This window comes from Molothrus ater, chromosome 14 (assembly GCF_012460135.2).
Source record: "Molothrus ater isolate BHLD 08-10-18 breed brown headed cowbird chromosome 14, BPBGC_Mater_1.1, whole genome shotgun sequence".
Taxonomy (NCBI): domain Eukaryota; kingdom Metazoa; phylum Chordata; class Aves; order Passeriformes; family Icteridae; genus Molothrus; species Molothrus ater.
The window spans coordinates 19,867,054-19,890,858 of record NC_050491.2 but is presented as its reverse complement, the minus strand read 5'-3'; positions in this window follow the sequence as shown (position 1 = coordinate 19,890,858).

Below are 23,805 nucleotides of genomic sequence, written 5' to 3'. Positions count from 1 at the left end.
TTGCAGGTAGAGAAATTTTTGCTGCAATTGCCTTAACTTTTGGTGACTGTCTGTGTGTGTAGGGTGAGCAAATCATATCTGATCAGTGCCAGACATGGGCAGCTGACAGGGACGGAGGGCAGACGAAGAGGCAGCAATTATAGCAACCCTCCTTTACAACCACTGAGGCAAAATGGAAGTGCTCCCCAGGGTGGGGGTTTGTTACATCTTCTGGACATATCGAAGCCTCCTGCATACTCAGATCTCTTTGCTGTTGGCAACCTAGGGAGCAGAAATGAAGGACAGGAGATTTAGGGTGGATGAATTTGGTGCTGGTGAATATGATGAGTGACTCCAGCCCGTGAGGTCCAACCCTCGTGCTGTGCTGGGTAATCACACAAAGTGCATCATGTTGAGGCAGCCCCTGGGCTTTTGTTTAGTGTAATTTATTATTTAAATTTTTTTAGCATGGCAGTTAATAATGGTTTGAAGAGCATATGACTTTAACCCAAAGCACAGCCATAATAAATCAACCCTCTGGCTCCTCTGTGGGTATTGAACAGCAGCAAAGTCTGTTTTTTTTCCACAACCCCTGCTTTTCCTGCACTGTGGGCAGCAGCTCCTCCTGGCTATCAGTGCACGCCCAGGGAGGGATAACATGGATACCCTGGCAAATGCCAGGGAGCTGCTTGCTGATCACCTTTAGCAATTCCTGGTGGACAGCAGAGATCTTCATCAGGTAGATGCCTGAAATGCTGAGGGGCATGTGTTAAACCGGTGCTTGTGGCATGGGCGTGGCTGGCCCAGGCTCCTGCTCATCTGTTGGAATAAGCAGGGGTTTGTTTGGGGGGCAGGATAAGTAGGTTGCTGTTGAATGTATGCAGGCCATGCAGTCTTCTAATGTTTCCCTCTGAGAGCTCCGGTGGTGATATGTAGGAGATCCCACTGAGCACAGGTGACTGTGGCCCTGGGCACCTGCGCTGACCCACCTGGGTGCAGCAGTCTGCCTTCCCTGCAGCTCGCTCAGCACCCTGAAGCTCCCCGTTCAACACTCCAAATCCAGCAGGAATCCTGGGTTTGAGTGCTCAAGACCCCTAGCTGCAGCTGTGCTCCCAAGGCCTGGGGGCACAGAGCAGGGTGAGTCCCTGCATGCGCCCCAACACCTGCAGTTTTTCCAGGGCTGCTCCCTTCTCCTGCCAGCCCGAGTCACAGTCCTATTCCTGAGCACTCTTCCCATCTAACAGGGTGGATGCAGCATTCCCCTTCTACTTGCCTCAGATGGTGCACATTGCTCCTTTGCACCATCTGTTAAACTTGGTAAGCACAGCATGGACCTTGATGAAAGGATATTTGAGGAGGAGGAAGCTCTAGTCCCAGTGAGACAGGAGATGAGCAAGAAAGTGTGATTTTGCTTGGGGCTCTCTCCACACATGGAGAAGCCATAGAAAAAGTTTTGCTCTCTTCTTGGTGCAGCAGTGCACCGAGGAAGGATGGACCCATCTGGGCTAGGAACAGAAAAATCATCACTCCATTCTTGGGGGAATGATGACTGCAACTAAACAGGTTGGGAAATATAGGAACAAAGAGGGTAAAATGTATGTAGAGATCTCCCAGTTCTCATGAAATCAAGAAAAGTAATGGATGATCATTTCCTCAAGTTAAACAGCAGGGGCACAATTTTTCCTCCAGAGATTCATTGTGAAGCATGATTTTCCATAAAACTATAATTTTGTTTTCTCCAGGTGTTTTTAAATTGATTAATTTTGGGTACAGAAATGTTTAAATATTTCATTAGCTGAATTCTTTGAAGTCCAATTAGAGAAGCTTGTTGGAATAATTCAATGAAATGCTTTGGTAGGAGTGGAGGATGGAGGGGCAGGAAAGCTGGGGTGCTGGGATGGGAGCAGCCTGGATTTGCAGCAGGTGAGGATCTGTCCCAATGCAGGGTTTGGCTATTAAATTACAGTGCTAAGCTGTCTCAATTAATAATTAAAATGTGTATTTAAATAATACATCAAAGGAAAATGCCTAAATTGCAAACTTGAGATTTTTGGGGTGAGCTTATATTCAGACTCAGGCTTCACATGTGGGAGGAATTCAGATACCTAATGTACCAACATGAAATGGGGATTTCAAAAGCTTTTGCTTTTGTGTTAAAATGATGAAAAGATATGTAGGAAAAGAGACTGCTGAGCTCCTTGGAGTGTTTGTGAACAAAATAGCACCTTTTTGGGGAAACAAAGGCAACCGTTCAGAATCTATCAAACAGTTTATGCCTCAAATACCAAATACCACAAAAATTGGTCAGCAAAAAATGTGAGAGATCCTTTAGATGATTCCACCAGGGGGAAGGCTGGGTTGCAGATCCAACAGAGAACACGAGAAGCAGATGTGCCTTGGACAAAAGGATTATCAGAGTAAGAGCCATTTGGGAGTCTGCAGCTGAATGAGGAGGAGAAACTGAAGCAAAGTGAGACTTCCAACAGCGTTTCATTTCTGGCACAGAGGTGTCCTTGGAGACTGTGCAGGGTCTCATGGCGCCAAAGCAGGACCTGCAAGTGTACCTGGAGGTGCAAGATGTGCGCATCATTCCTGTAGTGAGGCCCAGTGCCTTCCTGTGCCCGTGGCAGCTGGCACCAATCAGTTCCTGGCTGTAATCAACCATTCTTGGCTTTTCTCAGAACTTGTGTGGTGCTGGGTGGGTTTTGCTCTCAGGCCTCTCTGCTGGGCCAGGCAGTGGCAGAGCTGCCTTGAGCAGGCACTGCCTTTGCTTTGGCTGGAGAAACAGAGAAGTTGGGCTTTGCCAGCGTCGTGTCCCTGCTCTGCTCTGGGGATGGCACTGCCACCTTTCACCCATCCTGCATGAGCCTGGCTGGGCTCCTGACCCTTTGGGTGCTTGCAGAGAGGCAAACTTGCCTCCAGCTGCCCGCTCCCAAATGCCCCTCTCCCGTGCCTGCCCAGGGATGGGGTTGGGTGGCAGTGGCATGCTCAGGCTGGCTGTCACCATCGTATTGCCTCGCCTGTAGGGCTTGGCCACGCTGATGTCTGTCTGGTTTGACTCCAAACACAAACTTCTCTGGGGCTGAATAGAGGGGATTCCTCAGTGCAAAAGGCTGGCTTTCACTTCACACATGAGGGATTTGCTCCAATATGCTTTGATGTCCTGCAAGGAAGCTGCTGCAGCATCAATGGCGTCTAACACAGTGACACATGTAGGGCCCGAGGGCCCTGGGAGCAGGTTTAAATAAGAACATTGACTCATCCACCCGTGCACATGACTGGCGATGGCAGGAGCCCAGCCATCGATTGAGCTGTCAATGTGTGCCCATGGACCACGTTTTGGTCTTTCTGTCCTGTGCAAAAATGACTGGTCTTGGTGCACTGGGCCTGATCCAAGCCTTGGAAAAATACTTGGCTGCTCAGGAAGTGACTAGGGGGTACATGACCTGTCCTCTGTGTGTGTAATTAGTGCAGCATGGCTTTCTCAAATCTGTTGAAATGAAATCATTTCAACTGCAAATTGTTTCCCTCCATAGCTGAGCACTGCACAAAGGAAAAACTCTCCATTCAGGGTTATTATTACACCCTGGGGCTTTGGAGATGTTGTTCCTAATGGAGAGAGAAGTAGATGGTGTTTAACCAACAGAGGAAATAGTGTTTAACCATAAGCATGTCTCTCTAATTTCTGCTTACAGTCCTAATGATGAGTGGGTCTGAGCATCAAAGGCAATTTTGCTGAGGCCGAGACCACAGGGATTTCATCCCTTTTACCAGGGCACAAGAAAAGTCACTGCTTTCCAAGGGCAGATTTTCCCCCAGATTGCTGCTTCTAGTCCAGGCTTCTCCAGATGGAGATGGCCTTGGAGACTGTGACCAGGCAACTTTCCCTCCAGCCTGCGCACAGTGCTGAGCTCTCCAGCAGCAGCCCAGTGTGCCACCTCAGCCTTTACTTACAGCAAGCACCTGAGCAGGCCTGGCTGGTCCAAAGGTACCTCCTCCAGGAGGGAATGTGAGTTTGTTTATCACACAACAAGGTGCAGGTGTTTGCTCATCTGTGAGGTGCCTGTCAGCATTCCTTGGAGCACACAGATGGGATCTTCAGAAAACTGGACCCGTGCACTCAGCCTCTGAAGTGATGCCCAAGTAGGGAGGCTCTACGTGGGATGTGGTTATGACTGAAATTTATTAAGGACATTTAGGTGTCTATTCATTTTGGCTGCTCTTTGTGGCCCCAGAACCTCACTTTTCACCTGGGAACAGTTGGACAGAGGGTCCCAAAGTGGAGAGGTGTTTCACAGCAAGCAGCTCTTTGCACCTCCTTAGAAAGCATGTACTGGGAGAGTAGCGAAGCTGCTGGTCCTGGGACATTGTGACTCTCTGCAACAGTGAAGAAAGATGATACAGCAGCTTTGAACCATGCTGGCTTAACAAAGTAATGTGGAATTTCTGTTTCTTTGTGAGTAGGTGAACTTTTTATTCAAAATTTTTCTTTGCAGAAGCCCTTTAGCAAATGTACATGGTAGTGTACATCTGCTAAATGGTAGGGAGGGGTTTGGAAGAAGACGGGTGATGTTGGACTTTCCTTAGCCTTGCAGGGAGTCTTGGATCTTGCTGGGATGCTGCTGAGGGGAGGCCTGGAGGGCAATGCAAGGTCTGTGGGATTCCCAGGGCACAGCAGAGCAGGGCCCTGGGAAAGCCTTGGGAGAAATGAGCAGGGCAGCTGGGGCAGCACAACCCCTCCATGTGCAACCAGCTGCAATCCCTGTGGTGGAGTCCATGCTCCCAGACCAGCTCCCTGCCCAGTAGGAGATAGCCTTGGGCTGATCCTGGCTCTCTGCATGGCCAAGGAGGGCTGGTCAGGGTTGTTGGAATCCCAGGGATGGCCCTGCTTTAACAATCAAAACCTCACCAAAACCTGCATCTCTGCAGAAATTCACAGCTCTGATAGCATGGAAGTTGTGGAGAGACCTTGCCCAGAGATGGATTAATTTCAGACCCAAAGTAGGGGGTGTAGAATCAGTTCTCTAGCCATGCAAGGCAAGTTTCTGGCTCTGGTGACTTAGGATTAGTGCTCCAGAAAGGGAGGGTAGGAGCATTATAGCGAAATGTGGAGTCTCCATAGGAGGCACTGATACATCCTGATGGTGCGGGGAGGGAAGAGGGGGGAGAAAGGCATCTGTGGCCCAGTCAAGTTCACAGAAGGAGCCAGATTGCCCCTGCCAGTGCCCAGGCACAGGTGCCAAACCTGAACAGGACGGGTGGAAAGCACAGCGTGTGTACCTGCAGGTAACGCCCCACGGGAGGCCCAGCCCTGGCCCTGCAGCACAGATCAAAGGATTGCAGAGAGAGGACGTGTAAGAGGTGGGAAGAGAAAATGTGTTTGCCTGCGTGTCGGTGTTCAGGGCTAATGTTTGCTGGGAACTGCAGTTAGGAAATGCACGGTCAAGTGTGAAACAAGGACCGAGGTTAATGCTGTGAAGGAGCTGGCTCTGTCAGCTCTGCACCCCTGTGTGAGGGCACACCCTCTGTGGCACAGGCTGGCCCTGTGTGCCGTGTGCCTGGCAGGCACAATGCCTGCAGGAACCCACCTGCATCTCCACACGGGCCGGGCAAGAGGAGTGGGGGAAGAGTTTGTTGTGGGAGAGTGTTTTTTTCCCTTGCTCTCAGAACTTAATTTCATCATGAGAGTGCTTCTCTTAAAATGCAGATGGGGAGCTTCTACTGCTGGGTTGAACACTGCCACAGCAGGTTAACCTTCCATCAGCCTCTGGCATCAACAGCCAGAACATGGCATTCCCTATGGAGATGCTCAGAGGAGGAGCTGGTGCCAAAATAAAATCTCCAACTTTCTGGAGCATGCTAAAGGGGTGAAGGCTCTGGTGGGATGGGGATATGAAGGGTGTACAGCTTTGCAGCTGGGATGGGAGGGAAAAGCCAGTGAGTGCTGGTGGTGCCTCCTCTGCACCCACTGCTTCCTTCCAGGACTCTGGGACACTGGAGAGCAGTGTTGGGGCTCTGGGGAATTAGTTACTTGCATTTAACTCACTTTATCTTCCACTGGAAAAATGGCATGCACAAGCATGTATGTAGTTTTCTCTATAACTATTTTTTTAATATGTGTGTATATCTACATATATATAGATATATATAGCTATATGTAGTCTGAAGACTTCTTGTGAATAGAGATCTTGGAGGGTAAATACAGGACTGAAACCAAGGAATCTTAATTTTGGCTCAAATTTTGGCTATACTGTTTCTATAGAGACCAAAAGGAAGCTTTGGCTCCCCCACTCAGCTATTAAAGTTTAGTGCATTGAAAACTGTCTTCATGCTGTGATACCCTTTCACGGAGTAGAATAGGGTCTGAGCTAATCCATGAAAGTTGTCATGCTATGAACTAGTAGTCAAGCTTTTTCCTTTCAATTGAGTCTAAAACTATACTGTACTTCACACTTGATTGGCCCTTCAGATGGCAGGACTCAATATCCCTGCTGGAAATAAGCTCGTCTTCACACAGTGATGTTGAACGTGGAAAGATCTTGTTTCTGTGGCATAATTACCAGCACCGCAATATGAAAGTCGTCAGGATGAGACTTCTTTTTTTTTGGTCTAATTAATATATATCAAACTTTGCTTTCTTCTCCTCAAAGATCGGGGAGATTTGGGTGCTAGCAGCATGCCAAGAACCTGGACCCGAGCACAGGCTCCCGCTTGCTGGGGCGCTTTCCTCTGCTCAGTGTTGCACATACAAATGTAGCAAGGCAAAGTTATCATCTGCACACCCGCCTCAGCCTTCCCCCATTGAGTGTACTGTAGCAAAGGTAATGAATGGGTCTTTTTTTTCTCCTTTTTTTTCCTCCTTTTTTTTCTTTTTTCTTTCTTTTCTTTTCTTTTCTTTTCTTTTCTTTTCTTTTCTTTTCTTTTCTTTTCTTTTCTTTTCTTTTCTTTTCTTTTCTTTTCTTTTCTTTTCTTTCTTCTCTCTTTTTTTAAAAATTATATTTTTATTATTTAAATTTTTTTCCTACTGTCTATAAAGATAACTATATAAAACAGGGGTTTGCACTTGGGGCAATTTTTCTAATGGAAATCAGCCCGTTCCTTTGACCTTAGCCGCTACTCGTGCGTGTTCACAGGGGCTAAATCGATGGCAGGGACAGTGGACTGTCATTAGGAGGGAGCAGCCATGAGACTCTCGATTAAGACTTCACTAGTGAAAAGTTACTGTATTTTTATGATTAAATTTTTAAACGGGGAAAATGCCTTGAACTGTATAGACCAAAAGGGGGCACCAAGGTATTAAAAAAAAAAAAAAAAAAAAAAAAAAAGAAAGCAGTGTTGGTTTGGGTAGCTTACCTTTGTCAACGGTGGCGGTTTTTACCATAGCTTTCTTGCTTAGTGTAGTTCCTAAACAAGCACCACAACAAAATTTCTCCTCAAAGTTTATGCAAATTTCCAGTATTTTCACTCTTCCGATGTGGCACTGATTCAGCTGGGGAGGCTGCTTTGGGGACTTCTTTTGGTCTTTTTTTTTCCTAATCCTCATCAGTTAATTTTTAAAGATTTGTAGAGGTTTTAAAATGCAGAGTTCAGTTGAATGGATTTTCTTACTTCAGGAGTGATATTTTAGAGAATAAGCACCAGATTAATTTAATTAGATAAATTCTTAAAGTATTGTCTGCTTTTTCTGGAGCATTCATTGTTGCCTCTGTCACTACTTTTAAACAGAAGTTTGCCGTTTCCTCTTGCACGAAAGGAGGAATTCTCCTTAGCTGGCCGCGGATGCAGGGGAGGGCACAGGTAGGGACAGCGTCACCCCCTCCGCTGCAGGAACCAGCTTTAGCTGCAAGCAGCCTCATTTCTGGGCTGAAATTCTGCCCTGTGACAAACAGGACCCCAAGGGTCTCTTCTCACACTGCTACGAGAAAGGAATGAAAGTGCAGAACAAACCTATATTTCTTCCATTTTCCATTCCTGTCCTGTAGCCAGATTTGGTTAAAAGCCTTCTCTCAGTGAAAGGCTGCAGCACAGGGAGGGTGCAGGGCAATTGTGCTCTTGAGTCTGGGGGTTTTCTCCTCTTGACCGTGTGGAGGTTTATGGTGCTCAGTTTATAATCTCCATTTTTTACAAGCATCTAGCACATAAAATGCCAGTCAGACGATTATGGCTATTTTGTAATTACTATGGTCTATTTGTGCTTTGTAGCTCTGTTTAGAGAAAGTCCTTTCATAAAATTTTCAGATTAAATTATTTTTCACACCAAATTGGAATAAGTTTGTTTTCCTTACTTTTTGAAACCACCTTTATTAGTTTTTAAATAATTTAGAAATGAAAGATGGGGTATTTTCAAGCACTGACTACAGTGTTTTATAGTTTAATTTGTACTGAGACCTAAGCCTTTATTTTTGGTTTTGTTATGTTATCTAATTTATTGGATCATATATTGCATAATGCAAGTCAACTGAATAGCTGAGGTTACATTAATAATTTTGATACATGTGGCTAATTAGTTTGTATTTTCTGTGGATCTCAATTAAAGAAAAAAAAAGCAGAATCTACATATCTAGTTTGGATTTCTGCAATAATGTTAAACACAGTAAATACCTAAATACAAATATTCATACAAAATTGTGAAATTTACTTTTAAAATATAAATAACATGGCATTATTTTTTAAGGGACTATCCCTTTGGTATCTCACAATTTGTTCACAATAGAGTACACTTGTCTTATCCATCCATCATTTAATAACAACACCTACAAAACTGCAGGGCACGAACCTGGTTTGTTCTCTGGTTTAAGAAATGGCATTTTGATCCCATCAGCCACCTCCCAAGAAATGTAAAGTCGTTGAGGTTTTGGTAGCAAATGCTTTGTAAGAAAGTATGGAAAGAAGGAGAGACATTAACACCATAAACTATCCCAAAGAATTTAGTTGGAAAAATCATTTGTTTGTCTAATTTTCCTCTTGTTGTTTTGCTGCAGTTTAAATTACTCCATGATCTGAGTATATTAGTACAATATTTTAATTTAGTTTTTCCAACTAACTAGTTCAAAATAGTTTCTGGATTTAAAAGGTTTCCTTCTGCTTTTGCAGTTTACTTGGAAAAATAACCACTAAAGAGCATTAAACTTCAGTTATTCATTTCATGATTATGATAATAATAATAAAAAAAAAATAGAGTCTTTCTATTGAAAGCACTAAAATATTGTGAACCTTCTGCTGCCCTGTTTGGCTATACCCTGTACACTTCGATCTTGTTTTAAAGGTCTGCCATAATTTATTAAACCAGTTAACAAAAATATGTAGGTAAAGAAAACTCATTCAAACACTAACATGAACCACTTCGAGCAAGAGCTGCAGAAAGCTGATTTATCAGGTTAATTTCCCTTTCCACAATGAATATTATTTTGCTCCAGAATAGATTTGCAATGTAAAATTTATTATTTTTTTGTGGGAAACAGAGAGGGAAAATAAAAAAAAAGATACTTTCTTAGTTTAGCCTACATATCTTGCTGCAATTGCAAAATAAGGTTTTATGTCTTCATTTCAGAGGCATAGAGGCAAACATTGCCTCTTCTGCTCCCATGTAACTTGGGTAAATCAAAAGTGCAGATGTATAAAGTGCAGGCAGAATTTGAAATCTGATTCCCTCTCTGATTTACAATTACAACGTATCAAAAGAAAAGATTTAAAAATTGAATATACCTCCAATTTTATTTTTCCTTATCCCTCGTGCTTGTGCTTTTTAAGCAGTGGGAGGACCTGTGCTCCTGCTTTGGGTGCTGCACTGTGGAGTAAATTATCACCTGAATTTTTTATTGTTTGAAGCACAGAGGAAGGGAAAAATCTGCCTCATGCTACTCCACTGGCATTGGTACCTCAGCGAACGCAGCTTCCTTGCAGACAAATGTATTAGCAGAAGAATTTCCTGCTGATTTCCCTGTGCTCTGCATGAACAGGAGCAGTTTTTTGTTTTGTGAAAAAGCAAATCAAGAAGCAAAAAAGGCAAGAAAACAATTTCCAATTCCTTGTTTGGTTAAATACTAGGGATACAAGTGCTCTGTGCCCGTGGCTGTGTTGGGAGTCTATGAGCCCTGTAAAAGCTGGCATCGTCAGAGCCGTAATCCAGCTGTATTTTAATTTTCAGGGTAGAGCAGAGCACTTATTTGCCGAGTCTCTCTCTGTCTCCCTCCCTAATGTTAGTGCAGAAAGGAAACTTAATCTCTCCAGTGACCCTGCTTCTGTTCTTTAGCTCATAAAAGCCAAAAAAAGTCAAGCCCCAGGCTCCTATATGTGGCAGATCCTGTAAATTACCCCGTAGCACTGACAGGATAACACCTTCCAGGGAACAGATTTTTTGCCTGGACTCTGAGTTTTATTTCCTTTTGTGAGTTTAAGAGACGCTCATGATAGCAAATCCATGTATGTGTATGCACAGTATTTGATCTATAACAAATTGTTTTATTATGGACAATGACTGGAGATAATTATGATGGCATACAAATTTTTAAATGAATTCCAGGGTGTTGATGCCTCGTTACCTATGCAGAGAGGAAAGCTGCTGTATTTCTGCCTGCAAAAGCAGAGACAAAATTTAATCAATGCATTTAGAAATAAAGTCCTAATGTCTCATTTCAAAGTGGGCAAATTAAATGCACAGCAGAGCAAAAATTTTAACACTGTCATGTATAATTAGTGACTCAAATGTAGACAGATATTGCTAGATTTTTTTGCTTACGGCTGATTAACTTAATATTGTTACGGAATAAGGGAAGAAATGGGTTCTGGCGAGGTGGTTAGGACAGGAGTCTCAAGTATGAGCTGGATTTGGTGGTTTTATAAAAATGTGAAAAAAAAAAATTGCCATTCCATTCTGCTTCTTGCTTTGACACTGCCTAAATTAAATACAGAGTTGCATTGGCTTTGCACGTTGTTTTTTGCTCATTTGACATTTAATACTGTTGTATCAGGACGGCTCATCTCAGCTGAGATTCTGAGAGGAAAATATTCAATTTAGACCAAATGTGTGAGGGACGGGCTGAAGGCGAGCGCTGCGAGGGAGGGAGTTTGCTGGGCTGTAAAAGGCAGATTGCCCCAGGATGTGGCTGGGCAGTGCTGCTGCCAGCACAGCCCTGGCACCTGGGCAGGCACCATTCCCTCTTCCTTCTGTAATTGCTATTTCCTTATGCAGATGGATGAAACGTGCTTTCTCCATAAAACTCTCATTAATCTTGTGTATAAAGTATACTTTTTAAGTTTATTGTAAGCAACAGAGTTCTCCAAGCTTTTTAGTATCACAAGCACTGCAGCACTACCACATTCAATAAATATCATGTTATTGTACGTCTGAAGTTCAAAAAAAAAATAAAAAGGAAGGGGGGTTTAGTTGCAATCTGTAATTAAATCCAGCGGTAAGTATTTCCTGAATAGCAGAGACCTTTCACACTCCGTTACCTAATTCTTTACAGGTGATTTTCCCCCCAGACCCCCCTCCTCTTTTTTGGCACTAGGAAATGGTAGTCATAGCAAAACTGGCTGGATTGCAGAGCGAGAAAATGCTCTGTTGTCTCATAGTGAAATGGGTAAATGCGATGGCTAGTCCTTAGAGTGAGAAAAAGTAACTTCATATTTAGTTTTTCCTCCATAAAAAGCAAAATGTGACGGAAAGGATTTGAAAATAATTATTTTTATTCCAAAGTAGCCCTCTTTTGGTTGAAAACAGCTTGGTGCAACGCTGCGCTTTGCCGCTTTGTGTCAGACACGACGGAGGCAGCGCGGGGCCGGGGCCGCGTTTGCCGCAGCCCGGGGAGCCCGGGCACGGCAGAGCCGCTGCCCTGGGCAGGGTCGGCCGCTCCCCTCGGCCTCCCTGCTGCGGGAAGGGCTCTCCCGGGCGAAGCAGCTGACGCTGGGAGGAGCTCTTGTGGCCGGGCTCGTCTGTTCTTTGAAAAGTGGCCCTTTCCCCCCACTCCCTGAAGAATAAAGTGATGCAAAGAAATACAAATGGCACAGCAATGACTTGGGCTGTTACATTCAAGTCTGATTTGATATATGAGGTCGGTTCCTATAGGATAATTCTGCTCTGGTTTCCTTCCAAGCTTTGTGCTGAGCTTCTCATCCAGTGTTTTGATAATCTCTTCTGAGCAACTCAAGAGTCAGTTAAAACCATATTTCTTCCAGGCAAATAAATGTATAAATGCTCCCCAAACACACTTGCAAGCAGAAATGTCAGCTAGTGTTCTCCAGATATTTTGATGTTAACAGAATATCATTTTGCATTGACAAATATGGAAATTTAAAGTAACGATGTGATGCAACAGCCTTCAAAACAGTAGATAAAAATTCAGCAAAATTTCTTTAGTGTTGATAGAAAATATTGTTTTAATTAAAAAAAGGGCAATTGCACCAGTTTAGTGATGTTCCTGACCTCTTAGTATCATCCTTTGTACAAGGGTTTCCCTGCCAGTGGTTGCCACAAATGCCGCTCCTCTTATCTTGTGTTGGCCACCAAAACGCATCACATGGGAGTTACTGCATTTCCATGGCTTGGGAGCAAAACTGTCTCTTTGAAGCCCACAGTTCTCAGAGAAACTAAGTCACATGTATTTTTTCATAATAAATGGTGCAGAAATTCCTGCTTGCCTCAACACCAGCATTAGCACTTTCTCCATGGCTGTAGCTGTGGATAGCACTGCTAAAACAGGACTAGGGGTTTGGAGAAGGGGGAGATGTGGTGTTCCTCACTTCCCACCTGGGAACAAGGAGACCTGCCACTTTGGTATTGCCACAGCTGAGCTGATTTGCCTCTTGGGACGCTGGAGAGTCCCAGAGCTTTGTAAAACTATAGGAGGAATACAATGTCATTGCTGAGCAATAGCCTGCTTTACGTTGGCCGCTGTGAGAGAAGAGTCGCTGGCTCATACCAGCCCCAGAGTGTGTGTGTGTGTGTGTGCAGCAGGTCCTGGGGAAGCTGCCATGTGGTGGGTAGGACACCAACTCCCCCGCTCTTGCAGCTCTGCATGGTTGCACCAGTGTGCAGCAATAAAGTTCATCTGCAGGAGCTATCCTGTGAGTGTGTCACCATCTCTGCTACAGGCTATGTGCTTTCTAAAGGGTCTGGGTACATCAAAACTGTCATATGGTGTTTTTCCCCACCAGTGGCAAAGCCTCTAGGAGGCTTTGCCTGCAAATCAGGCTGAAGATCAGCTGGTAACAAACACCATTGGTGCTGTGTGGGTGCAAACAAATGGCAGTCACAAAGCTCTAATGAAGGTGACTTCTCTTGACTTGGCCATGGTTTGGGTAACAGTACCTCTTTCTTCTCCTCCAAAATGCAGCTGTTTTCCACTTCCTCAGTGGCTACAAACTGTAGTGCTCACTCTCTGGGAAGCAGCTGATCTCTTTGTTGTATCAATAGAGCCCAAATAGCCCAACCAATGCATGTAGGATTGGAAAATACAACCAAGGGGTTGAGTGCTTTGCTGTATCTGTTCTCAGCACAAAGTGAAAGTATCTCGTCTGCACCAAACCTCACTCATTTACACTTTGCTTATCTGCAAATTCCATAATTTTCCTACTTTCATTGGCAGTGATTTTTCAGCTTTATTAGCAGTGATTAACAGCAGAACACTGCACGAGCCCTCCTCTTACTCCAACTTCATTACTTTTACAAAATAGGCTACAGCCCACTGAATCGAAGATGCTTTGCTCAGAAGAATTATTGATGACTAAAACCAAGCTGCACTTGTTAAAATAAATTACTTGAGTACCTTTGGAGAGGCAGCAGCCCTTCCTCCTCAGAGCAGTTGCCTGCCATGGTAATTTGCACCACACAGCCACTTGCAGTGGGATGGCAGTGCTGGTGGAGACCCTGTGATGCCGTGGTGCAGGAGGGTGCATGGAACTTATTTGAAGTCTCATGTTTCCTTGTACTTTACCAATATTACATCAGCTGTGCACCTAGTCAAGCTTCATTGACAGGGGAGGTTGATTTGCCATTGGATGCAGAGCTCGGGTGCCCCAGGATTGCTTCCTGTCCATGTGGTGCCTCTGGGTTTTGCACGTGGATGCAGGAGTCAGCTGGGAGCTGGATGGAGAGGTGGGGAGCTCCTTGTTGGCTGTGAGATGAGGTGACATGAGGTGGCAGAGAAGAGCTTTTACTTTCATTAATAGTTTCATTATTAGGAAGGAATTATACTCATGAAATTTGCTTCAGGTCTTCCACTTAGAGTAATATGTAAACAAGTGATTAGACTTGATGATCTCAGAAATCTTTTCAAACCTTGATGATTCTGTGATTCTTTGGAGAAGCAGAAAGCAGCTGCAGACATAGTGAGAGCATGATGCCTGGAGGGTATCCAGGGACCTCCATCGGTTCCTGCTGTTGAGTACCCAGCTCACTCACTTTCCTTGGCATGGGATAGTTCCCCCGTACCTGCACACATAGAATTGTTTACATTGGAAAAGCCCTCAAAGCCCTCTGAGAGTTCAACATGAAGCCAGCACTTCCAAACCCACCACTGAACCTTGCCTCCAAGTGCCACATCTACACATCATCTAAATGCCTCCAAGGACAGTGAGCCTGTTCCAATGCATGACAGTCACCTTGGTGAAGAAATACTTTCCAAAATCCAATCCAAACCTCCCCACGTGCCATGTTTCATCTACAACGTGGCTCATCAGAGGTGTTTTTTGGGGAGCACTCAGTTTTATTGCCAGAGTTGGTTGTACAGAGTTGGGTTTGTAAAGGACCTGTTTCTGAACTACCAGCAGTGTGTTCACAGCAGTATATGGGGGAAAACTTATAGGCAAAGCAGAACTTGCAGATGAAGTTGCCTTTTTAGACTGAAGCAAGGGGAGATGCATTAACACCCACAAGTATTAATTATGCTTTCAGTGTTTCTTCTTGGGCATAGGCTTAAAGCACAGAGGGAGCCTCTGACAGGCAGTCACAGGGGTTCATATCTTGAGGAGAAGACTCTTCTCCCCTTGCAGAGAGGTATCTTCAGCAGGGTGTCCTGGGTCTATGGGACTCAGTAGCCTCTGTCTTGCTGCAAAGCAATGCAAACCCTGAGAAAATCGAATTTCCCATCTTGGCAGTGAGTGCCTAAAGCAATGGGAGCACCAACTGTAAACAGAAAGAACAGTAGATTGCTTTAGAGGAACTGTATTTTATCAGGCAAAATTAAGTCTTTTAAAAAATAAACAAAAAAAAAAAAAAAACCCAACCAAAAAAAAAAAAACCACCAACAGAAAAAAGGAGTAGTAAATCAAACATCCTGGGGAATGGAGTAGAGGTAATGCAATAGTTTTTAATTGAAAAATTAACTCAAATTGGTGGAGATATGGCTGCTGCTGTCTGGGTTGAAAACTGGCTGGAGGAATGTAAAGAAAAGACAACGAGAAACAGGATTTGGTTGAGGGGTGGGCCTGTGCTGCTGCAGACACACCAAGGGTGTATCCCCTCTGAGCAGCACCCTGGTGCTGGTACAGGAGGCAAAGTGGGCAGGGGCAGGTACCCATTGCACAAAAAAAATTGTGAGGAAAACCTTGGCTAAAGAATCGAAGAAAACGTGTGAGCTCAGCAGGAGGAAGGTGACAGAGGAGATGGGAACCTCTGGGAGTGGTAGTCAGGACTTGGAAGCATAAGGTGAGGGAGAGTGCGGCTGTGAGGGGTGGCCAGAGCCCTCCCAAAATACCTACCCTGGCGAGCCAGCCAGTCACACCAGGACCCTTCTGCCTCTGAGGTGGGATTTCACTGAGGTGCTAGTAATGCACATTAACCACCACATCAAATAGACCTTTATTTTTCCTCCCTCCCAAACAGTAATTATCTATTAGAACCAGATGCTTTTTTTTTGTAGGAATTTCCAAGCAGGGAATGCCAGGCTACTTTGTTGTAGTCAGAAAGGTGACGATCTCCTCATGAATTTTTGCTTTTTCAGGCACATAGAAATGCAGCCTTTTTCCTTGTGATGAGAAACATTTGCAAGGAGAAGAGTTCAGCAGACACTTGTTGTTGAGCAGTTTGAGGGGCTGCAGCACAATGCCCCGAAAACTTCACCCACTGTATTCACTGAGACACTGCAGAGGCACACGGATTATTTCCATGTTCTCCTTTGTGTACCTTGGTCACATTTATTTTTTAATGATGTATGAGTTTGTTTTCCCCTTTTTTTCCTTTAATAACATTTATTTCATTTATAGCTGTTTTGAAGTAATAGACACCTTTCTAGGTAGCAGCTTCTTACATCGTATAAGCCCATTTATCAAAGGCAGGATTTGCTGCTGTTGTTTTTCTATTAGGGAGGAATTACACTAAGCCTGTAGCAGACATTTTGTGTTACCATGGCAGCCCATATTTCCTACAGGGTTGTGACCTCTAATGACTACAGTGGAAAGCTAGGAAAAATGGGGACTCTTTGAAGATTAGTAAATAAATGCATACTTATGCAAACTATCCAAGAGATGGCTAAACTATAAGAGGGGGGGTGGCATGATTCAGAACACTGAGTAAGTGGCTCTTTGTAAATACCTGTGTTTTTTAAAAATCACCTTTCATTTCTCCATGCTTTTAAAAGGCTGTTTTGTTTCCATCAAAGTGGCACACCAAACACATTTTCTACATAGGGCTCATATTATTTTTCATGTAATGTTATGGAAATACAGAGTTCAGAATTTCAGCAAAAGATGTTTCTTACTACCTAAATAATTCCTTTTTTTATAGCCTTTTCAAATATTATTGCCATCATGATTGAATTTTCAGTGTTCTTTTAGTTCATCATTGCTAGATAAAATAAGGCAGCAGAATGTAGTGAACTTTTAAACAGACATCTCAGTGGGAGCTGTCTTTATTCTTTTAAAATAGCGTATTAAAAAAAAGTCTCTGTTTTTAAAAAGAACAGATTGATTTTTACGTATGGGATTTAGTAAAAAGGAAAAATTGCATCAATCGAGTAGTACACAGTACTTGTTTTGGACCATTAAAATACCTACAAAAGGTGTTTTATAGTATTTGTTTGTGAATTTTAAATGATCCTGCATTGTACTCTGCAGTGATCTCCTAAATTGTATAAAGCCTCTGTAGACATGCTGGTACTCTGTGCATCTTCAGTTAATGACCCTTTTCATGTAAGCACAGCTGTTGCAATGTAAAAAAAAATTAGCAAAATGTGCCTCTTCTCCCTGCAGCTTCCCTTTACTTTTCTGTGGATTTCAGCATTTTTCCCCTTCAGTTAGTAACCTTCCAGACTCTTGCAGCCCAGTTGTGTGGTTCCAAACTCTCTCCCATCCATGCTGTCAGCAGAAAAGGAGCACATCAAGGTCTTACAAAGCAAAAACCAACATCAGCCAGATCCTGAATTTCCTGTCAGGAATGCCGAGGTCAAGACAACACCATTGTTCCTTACTACGCAGGTTGTTGTAACCCTATTCTCTTCCTTCTGAAAATAAAACAAGCCCTTTGCAGATAACCCCCCACACCTGGCTGTCACAGAGAGCACTGGAGTCCCCTGTGCTGGAGCCACATCTACTGATGGGTGCAATGCAGCCAGATGTGGGTCCCCCCACCACAGACTGGGATGCTCTGGGAACACATCACCCTGGTGCTGAATATACCCACCTCGTGGAGTCCTCCTCCATTTGGAAATCATGGAGGCTTGGGGACACCAGGAAGGACTGGAGAGCAGTTTTGTTGTACCCTGGGAGACACAAAACTGCTATCCACAGGGCTATGCCCTGTTCCCAACAGGCTTGGCTCTCTGACATGTTGGGTGCCCACACAGGATGGGGGAGCCTGGGTGAGTTTGTGATCCACACTTGTATCAGCATCTATCTAATATTGTAGTGAATTTTAACAAAGTTTTGGGACAGCTGCAAGGGATGTGGTGTGGGGAATTGCTGTGCTCTCTGATGCACAGGAAAATGCTGGAGACTTGAGGCAGATGGCAAAAAGCATTAGTTTTGGTGTTGGCTTTGATTTCTTTGCATATGATTTTGCTTCTTGATAGCTGCACTGGCAGTACAAACTTAGCAGCCTCTTGTAGGGATGGGGGACACCAGGTGCCCTCTGGGTTAGTTTGCATTGCTGAAAGCTCGTGGTGTTAATTTCCTTGGGATTGGGAAATACAGTACAAAATGAGACATTCCCAATGTCATTATCCTGCTTCTGTTGCGCAGCACAACGTGCTTATGAGCCAGGGTAATTTATGCTCCTCTTTCTTCTCCTCTTGGTAGCTCTGAGTTCTCTGTTAATTGTCAGCAATTCAAAAAGGGCTACCTGGGGAGGTGCCTTCTCCTCAGGCACTCCCCCCTGCTGTCAGGAATGAACCCTGCCTGGAGCAGGGATGGGGCTGCACAGCCTCAGCTCCTGAACTCCTGCTCTCCTCACCCGGGGACAGAACTGCTCCTCTCCTTCCGCATGGCTCTCAAAGCTTTTTCTGGCAGCTGGAACTTTTCCAACGCAAAGGTTTGCCTGCTAGCCAGCCTAACCTCAGCTGTGAGGTGTGGGCAGATCCTGCCCTTTACCTGATCCCAGGCTCTCTGAAAATCCTGCCGTTAGTTTCCTGCGCTCCCACAGGATGTGTTCTACTTTTTAAAGCTCAAAAAATTTCTGAGAGAGAGGGGTTGAGTGCATGGCCTCCATCTGTGTGTTGTAGATCACTTGCCTCAACCATGAAGCAAGCCTATCCCCCTGCCCATCATTGAACACGTAGTTTCCAGTCCAAACTACTTGACAAATCTGACCCAGACTAGCTAATCACTTCAGGGTGACCAAGACCTTGTATCTGATGAATTTATTATTCAACTGAAAACTCTTTAGTCAGGTTCAAATGTAGAAGGGAAACTGGTGGTTAAGGCAGCAGGGAGGAAGAGAGGAAAAAGAAATATGGTGTTGAATACGAGGGAGGCTGAAATGGGGTCCTGATGTGAGCTACAGGGCTGGCAGAGCACTTTGGAAAGGGGATCTCCCTGGTGGAGGACCCCTGTGTCCTGGTTAAGGGGACACCCTTCCACCCCTTCCAGTGGTTTTGTGAAATTGCTCTGTCCTTCCTCTGGTTAATATCTTTCTTTCTGTTTTATATTGAAGGATATTTTTTACTAGTTCTTGAAAGCAAAATTTTTTGTCCCTGCTGACATGAGGTCAGAGGGATACTCGTGTGAAATGAAAAGGGCAGCATGGCCTGCTTTGGAAAGTGGTGATTTGGTTGTGCAGTGTGGCAGCTGAGCAGACCGTTGTGTGATTTTCCACTCCAGGCCACTGTCACTGAGAGCTGCTGCCATCCCCAGCACCCCCGTGGGCTCCCTGCGCTCCCACCTTGTGCAGAGCCCACTGCTGGGCAGCAGCACCTCAGACACATGGGCACCCTCAGGAGGGCGGATGCAGTGCATGTCCTGCTCCTGCCTCTGCCCGCTGAGAGCCTGCAGTACAACTGATTGAGAAGATTTTGCAGCCCAAATGCAGCAATTCTGGGGAAAATGTCTTCAGCATTTTGATCCAACCATCCTCGGAGCTATGATCAGCCCACCACCCCTCTTCCACCCAGGCTCACCCCAACACTGGTGCTGCAGCTGGGGGTGACTCATCTGCTTTGCTTTTTTTTTCTGAGGCTTATTGGTTTGCCAGTTCAGTCCAGCTGAAAAATCAAATCTGTATGTCCAGTGTGCTTTCTATCTAGTTAACTAAACACAAATAATGCGTTCTGCCTCTTCACTTTGAAAGCTTTCAAACCTTTCTCTTTTATCTCTGCCTGTATTGTTCTTTAACAGCCTGACAGTTGATTATTACATGGTTTCTCTTTTTCCTTTATCCTCTGCCTATAATACTCAATGATTTTTCACTGGGCATCACTCCCAAAGTGCCTCTGTAAATTCAGACCTAGGCAAGGTTGGACATTGATATGATTCTTTGATTCTGAAAAATCACAGGTACTTGAGAAGGTGTTTCTTCTCTGGGGCACTTAATCTTTTCTGGTGACTCGAAACTTGTCTCCAACCCTGCTAGAGAGAAATTTTGGGGAAATTAAGCAAGCTGAAATGACACATGCTTACTGCCAGCCATTTTTTTGGCATGTTGTACTTTCTGCTCTTCTGTCACCAAAACCCCATTTCACGTCTGTGCAGCCTGATAATAATTAAATTGCTTTAACGTGGTTTATTAGCTGCTGTGGGGAGTGTCTTTGCCTGCCATTGCCTGTGACAGGACGGTCCCCATCAATGAAGTCACATTGTGCTTGTTCAGCAGTGCTCTCATCCACTCTCCCATATACCCAGCACACTGTGGAGGGCATTTCTGAAGCTCCACTTTCCAACATGTGAGTTTTAGCCAAAAATGCTGATATTCCCCCTAGATATTTTTACCTGGTGACACTGCAGACTGGTGTGTATCTCCTTGCTTATTTGACCAAATTAGGATAAAGCCAAGCTTTCTGACTGAAATACTTGTGAATATTTAAAAAAAAAATTATTTCTCTATTTTAGGAATTTTAGTGATCTTTCTTTTCTTTGTGCATCTGTGTTGCTGGCCCCCATGACTTTTTCTGCTGTGTTGGGCCCATGCATTTGCAGAGTCATTTCTTGCCACTCGTTCTCAGTGAATAGTTGTGTTATGGTTATTGGTTTGCTGATAAAACTGTAATTTTGATGACTTTTAGCCTTTTCCACATTAGAGCTTGAATTTGGGCTGAATTAGAAGCAATAGTCAAAAGAAACAACTCTGTAAAGATCAGGTTCTTTTCCAGCCATTTCCAGCACAGGAATTGCTAACACAACCACTGCATAGCTGCATGTAAAATGTGGACAGAAATATTTGTAGCAATGATGTCAGCTGGAATGAAGTTACGGAATTCCTGCTATGCTGAGACACTAAAGTATGGTTTAAATTAAAACTGAGGCTAAACATATTATTCACTTGATGAGTTTTGTTCTACTCCTCCTCCTGAAAGCAGGCTGCTATTTCTTCTTCTATTTTTTTTTTTTTAATTCCACTAAGGTAACTGATGTCCTCTGAGTCAAAATGGCACTTAATATTTGAAATTCACCTTCACTTGGTTGCACGTTTGGTCATGTCAATAACACACTGGTGTTGCTTCTGTTACTTGAATGGCCATGGGTTGTTTCTTATGATTGGGAAAGGGCAAGAAGAGAGGCAACAGGGAAGTTCAGCCTCTTGAGGAGATGTGATACCAAAACCAGCGTCTTTTGCAGCCATTGCTATTTTCCCCCTGGTTGAGGCAGTGCAGGATTCCTAGAGGCATCCTAGAGACCAGAAAGGACTGGCAGCTGGAAAGTTCCCAATCTGAAGGTGGGATCTGGATTTAATTTTCTCTCCTTACAAATGTATGCAGTAATTGGGCACTTGTAAGTGCCTTGGGTAATAAACAGTATCACTGCATCCCTGTCTGGCTTCTTTAGGAGGCTTTTTTCAGGCGGAGACCAGACCTTCTGACTTCCCAGTCTGGTACGAGGCCCAGCAGAGTCAAAGGCTTCATCCAGGAGACTTCATCACCTCCAACTCCACTGTCATAAAAGGGAAGCGCTCCCTAGGGAAAGTGCCCACGTTACAAATAATCTCGCATAGTCCCTCCAGAAGCTGATTCACTGCTCAGTTGCCCTCTCTTACAGATGAGCAGCTTTTTCCAGTTCATGAGTGCTGTGACCTTTGGGGCTGAGCTGGCTGTGCAGGACTGCCCAGGCAGAGAGGGGTGGGTGTGCAGGGTGCACCAGGGCTGCAGGGAGTCAAGGCACTTTTGTGCTTTGCTTTGCCCTGATTTTTGTGCAGTTTGTTCAGCAAATGAATATTCCTCGCTGCCAGATCCAAGGGCCTTGCTGGGTTAACTCCGATGTGCTGGATCTGCAAGAACCATCTCTGGGACTTCCAAATGGCTACTGCCCTCATGTTGTGTCTTGAAACAAATCTGAAGTACATGAATATGTCATATTGGCCAACTCGGATGCACCATGTCCTCACTCTGCCTGGTGATAAAGTAACTTTTTGTGCTGGCTCTTGAGATGTTAAGTATAAGGACATGTGGTGTGAAAGGGTGAACCAGCCTCACATTATATTTCACCTTTTCTTAGTCCAGAAATGGTGCAGTTTCTGCCTGCATTGCGCAGCGATAGCCAGGAGCTCACTGTGCTGAACATATCCCTGTGCACTGTTGGGCTTTATTTTGGAGTCCTCCTTCAGTTTCTGGGCCCAAAACAAGCAAGGCAAAAACAAATGGCTTTCTTCTACACAGATTTGACATGAAATAACTGGACTATTGAAAATAGAATAAGTAGAATAACTAGAATATTTTGATCTTGCCAAACCATGAGTCTTGTAAGCAGAAATCATTGCTCTCTTGTATTTTTAGGGCACAGAGAAGGCAATCCTTCTCTGCAGTAAATAAATCACAACTAACGTGGGGTTTCAGCAGGACCTGATGCAGAAGGACTCAGTGCTCCTGGCCTACCCTGAGCCTGCCAGAGACTCCAGAACAAACCTGGAGGAGCCTGAGTGGAGACCTTGGCACACGCCAGGCCCCCGCAAACCTCCGGCTCCACTCTGCTGGTCTGGGAGCCAGGAAAGGTCACCAGAGAGGGGGCCAAGGGCCTGGCTGGTGTTTTCCTGGGCAGGGAGAGGGCTGGGGCTGAGCCTGGTGCTGCTGATGTGGAGCCAGAGCTCCTGGACTCTCCTGGCACCCCACAAGGCAGCAGCTCCTGCCTGATCCAGATGGAGGGCACAGCAGGGACACCTCCCCACGGGGACCGTGCCGTGCCACAGCAGGGACACCAGGAGCACCAGGACAAGGGCTTGGCGTGGTTTGATGCAGATATGGAGCTGTAGCTGCTGCAGGTGGTGACACCTTTGGCATGGAATGGGCTGTCCACAGTTCTTTGCTTGGTTTGTCTGTCTGCCCTGCGTCAGAAGGCAGACTGAAAACAGAGTTTGTGCTTTAAATCATCCAGGCTGAGGTGTAGATATTTCTTCCACTAATGTTTCTAACCCTGTGGCTGCTAATTATCGGTTAACAATGAAGTTTTCAGAATTGATTCAGAATAGTGGCACTTCTTTATTGCATTCCTTGCTTTTCACACACCATCTTGCTCAGTGGGGCTCTCTGCTGCCTGCACTGCTTGGAGCAGAGGTGAGAAATCCACACCCTGAGCAGCACAGGAGGGTTTGTGGTGGAGAACAAATCTGAACCAAAGGACAGAGCTCCTGACTAAACAGAACTTGTGGAAAAAATTCAGAACTGTCAGCACTGAGACCAGGGAGAAGAAAGGAAGTAGAAATCTTTCCCTGCAAAACTAAAACGTGTTTGTAGACTTGATAATATTTCAAGGAGACACATTTGTAATTCTACCTGGAAGCCAAAGCAGAAGTTAGTGCATGTGCATCACCAAACCCAAAGCTGCAGAAAAAGGAATTGCCAAGATCAAGAAAAATGAATATCAAAGAAACATAAAGGTTATGCCCAGGGGTCCTGTTCTAGGTCAGAATACTTGTTCTTTGGGTGCGGGGCACAGTTGCTTCCCTCCCCTCTGCCCTGTGCTGCCCTGTGCTGGCTTTCCATGCAGAGCAATCCCTGGGCAGCAAGTGTGGGATATCCAGCACAGAGCTGCAGCACAGGCAGAGGGGCATGTTTCACCCCTAATATAATGGAGAAAGGCAAAATTTAAAACAAAGACTTTTTTCTTCTTGTAGTTTCACAACAACTTTGCTTTGATGAGTTCCAGGATGCAAGCTAGTTGTGGGAAGCGGAAAGATACAGATATTTTTCTTCTGGAGTGCTTAATTTATTTTTCATAACCTTGTACCATTCACTGGTTTTAGTATTCTGGACT